We start from the raw sequence: 4,088 nt of genomic DNA, 5'->3' as shown, positions 1-4,088 counted from the left end.
TCTTTGCCAGCCATTTTCTCACTAAATTTACCTCTGAAAACAGGTGACCCCCACCTCCTTCTTTCGCAAATATCTCGACTTGTATTTAAGATACACTGATATTTTTTTCATCCAAATAAAGCAAGTGAACAAGCTTTAAGATGACACCAAAAACTCCCCATGTCCAAAAATTGACGAGAGCCTGACTCCACCATGATGCCTCACATTTCATATAAATAATTTTGAGTTTGACAACTTTTCCAGCTTTTTCGAAAAAAGTTCTCTCAATATCCTGATAGCGACTCAGAATAATTATCATTCGATATTGATACAGCAGAGAGAGAGCATTCTATTGCTTACCTCACGGTCTTAGGAATTCAAAACTGCCACCCAAAAATGTGAAATAGAACTTTGTAATTCTGTGGTAGCCAAGAATTTTTGACATCCCACAATGGCTGCTCCACCCATCAGAGTTCAAGCGCTGTACAGTTGGTGATTTAGTAACTTTTGGGTGGATAAGTTTTGTTGTGATTTTGTTGCGAGAATGTGAGTGTTTGTTTGCGTCTGTTTATCTTTGTCCTCCCTGCCCTATCTCCTACTCTCATTTTCTGCCCCCCCCCCACCCCCAATCCATCTCTCTCTCTCTCTCTTTTCACTGTATTTTTGGGGGGTAAGTGTTTTACGGCGCTCGCAACTGCATAAGGTCATATGAGCAGCGCGAGGGACACGCCAAACATGTTCAGTAGGTAGGAAATTTTGAATTTAGCCCGGATGGCGGCAGAAGCCTACTCTTGTCGATTTTAGACCTCCAAGAGATCTTTAACGTGCGCAACTTGCACTCGCTACCTCAGAGATTTTTCGCCGTTGTCCGAGAAGACTAGGTGTAGATCTTCCCTATCAGAAGATCAGGGGTATGGCTGAAAGACAGCAATAAGAAGGAGCCAAGGAGTGACAGAAGAAAGGCTACAGAAAGAGACAGGAGCCCAGAGGAGGGGGCAAAGGAGAGGAGGGGTGAGGGCAGAAAGAATATTGCTAGAGAGCAGGAGAAGAGATGAAAAGAGACAATTTTAGAGAAGAAAATGTTGCGGTGGCTACCCGGATTCGAACCCAGGGACCTTTGAATGAGAGGCGAACACCTTAACCCCTAGGCCAAGAGAGCTTCCTTTCACTGTATGTATATATGTATACATATTATTTATATTTATATTTTATAAAATTATATAACTATTTCGATCAATCCATCAACACGCCAAGGGTTAATTTTTCTAAAGATAACGCAGGCCACAACAATGTATAATAAATAACATTTATGCCAATTTTAGCAGACAAAAAGACACAAAAACAAGATACACACGCACACAACCAACAACAGCCTCTGTACCGCGATATTCCGGCACTCCCACACTTTGAGATAGGTAGGTTTATTTTGCTTTCATTTTTTCCTGAAGGAAGCGCTGGTGAGGAAATTTTAATGATGCAAACTGCTCCCCTCCCACAACCCACCCCCACCTTAGACAAACAGACGAGCACAGAGGCAAGGTTCTGGTGAGCTCAGTTTCTGCACTGACCCTTCTGTGCACACAAGCCATGTTGTAAAATTTGTTATCAGGAGACCCTCCTTCATAAATAGAGCATTGACAATTGCGGCTTTCATTAGAGGTTTATTTTCGGAGCGCGTGTGTTTATTTATGCAAGTCCTTTCGTAGATTAGTAGGTAAAGGGGGAATTGGTTGATGGGAGGGGCAGAGGGGTGAGGTAGGGAAAGGGTAAGATGGGGTGGGGGTTAGGGGAGTGAGAGATAGGGAGAGAGAAAAGGGGAACGGAAGAAAGAGAGAAAGACAAGATGAGGAAGGGAGAGAGAGAGAGAGAGAGAGAGAGAGAGAGAGAGAGAGAGAGAGAGAGAGAGAGAGAGAGAGAGAGATAAGTTGCGAGTCTAACACGGTTTAAGGCGATAGAATAGTCCAACGTTTTAGTCCTAAAAAGAAATTTACTTTAACACTTCTGTGGTTTCTTTTTTTTTTCTATATTTTTGTTATAAGAAGTTAGCTACATTCTTAATTTTTTTTCCTTGTTTCTTTTTCCGGGTGGGCCGAGGGAGTCTTTCTTTTTCGTTTGTTTTAGTTTGTTTATAATGTGCTTTTTATGGTAACTTTTTAATCAGAGCATGCCACATTAAAGGTTAATAGGGCCACATTAGGTGAGTTGGAAAGTTATTATCCATCAGCGAGAAAGAGAGAGAGAGAGAGAGAGAGAGGGGGGGGGAGTCTTATACGTGGGAAACTAATATTAGACAAGATAATTATAAAAATACAAAAAGCTCATTAAGAGTATATTAATTAGATTTATCTGAAAGCAACTGGGTGTGTGCATTGGCCGCTAAAAATAGAGCCAAAATTTCACCTCGGACAAAACGTGGATTCTATTTTGGCACAAAGGGGGTGTTTGGGCCCCAGACAGACCATGATAAAAAAACCTTGGGAGAACAACATTTCCAGGAAAGACGTCAAAAACTCAAACAACGCCTAGGTTAATCCCATGACCTTCTGACCTTCTGACCTTCTGACAGGACTTTTTGGGGACATTAAAGGGGTCTGTATGATTTGAGATAAGTGCAAATTACAGAAAGAGTTTTACAGCACTATTGCAACATAAATAGCTCATACATGTTTTAGTGCTGAAGATTAGAGGTGTTACAAGAGAGTAGCCAACAAAGAAAACAAGGATGGGGGACAAGGACGATAGATGTTTGGTACGAAAGAAGGAGCACTTCCGGAACTCCTTTATAACCTTGTAAAACAGTGTGTATGTAGTACCAGGGGGGGAATTAAAGAAAAAAGTCTCAAAAAACAAAACAACCCCCACCCCCCCAAAAAAACCCAAAAACCCCCAACAACAACAACCCCATGCTTTTTAACTATTTATCAAGTTATTCATCAGTATTTCCGCATAATCCCAGTCTAATCAGAAGCTGATACTGACAGCCGATATCAATGGTGAAACTTTTCCCTTAAACCAACGGAAGTGACGCAGTCCACACAGCCTAAAACTGGCTGAAAATACCGCAAATAATCGGCCATTTATTTCCTTCGCCGGCCACCTCCCTTACGGGGTCTGCAGCTGTTAGGAAGCCGCTAAATGTGGCGTATTGTTGTCATCACCGAGACATCTGGGTCAGATAGGGGGCGCTCTGGTGCGTGCGTGCAATCTGCGACTATCTCTTGAGTTTCCATCTGGGAAGATCAACAATTCTTGCCAGAAAACCGCGCCAAATGTTGTTATCATAAGCGCCAAATATTGTGTTATCATAAAAGCTAAATGTTGTTATCATAAGCGCTAACTATTGTTTTCAAAAGCGCTAAATGTTGTTTTTAGAAGAGCAACTTTCACCACTGATCTTTTGATTACAATGTTTCTCTCTCGTTTTTAGAAAGTCGTCTCTTCTACTGTTTTCTTACTGAAGCTAAAACGAAGACCTGTGAAGGTTGGGAGCGCTGCGAGGTATGTTAAAGAAAGTTTAATTTAATTGTTCATTTTTTAAACTGAAAGAGACCTATTAATATAGAATGCTCACAGCAAAAGCACTGTTCATCACCTTCTTCCCGACAGATATTTAATTTTAAAACTTGGACCAAAGTGTATCCAACTTTTGTTCTGGTACTACAGTGTTCCTTTATGTTAAGGGTCGTAGCTGACGCAATGTCTTTTAATAATAATAGATAGCATTTGTAAAGCGCAAATTCCTGCTCAAGAGCAAACTCTATGCGTTTCTCAATCTATACTATTACCCCAGCAGCCCTGAGAGCATTCTGAAACAACCTCAACTTCCTGGGAAGCATACAGTGCAAGGGCCCTCTATAGGCGCTAAAACCTTTTGCTATATATTAGAAGTAATAGAAGGTCTATTCACTCAAAGTTTATTGTCGAGGTTTTACGACCCTACTGGTTGGCATGGTTCTGATTATTCAGGAGACGAACGCTGGTGTCTGTGGTGTAGTGGTGTGGTTTGATGGTTTGTCGTCGCAATCAGGAGAGAGGAGTTCGATTTACGAGTAAATGGGAGAAGACATTTTTTCAGTTATTTATTTATGTTGTGGATGGGTTTTTATCAT

This window comes from Aplysia californica, unplaced genomic scaffold (genome assembly GCF_000002075.1).
Source record: "Aplysia californica isolate F4 #8 unplaced genomic scaffold, AplCal3.0 scaffold00091, whole genome shotgun sequence".
NCBI lineage: Eukaryota > Metazoa > Mollusca > Gastropoda > Aplysiida > Aplysiidae > Aplysia > Aplysia californica.
Note: the sequence above shows the minus strand (reverse complement) of the source record.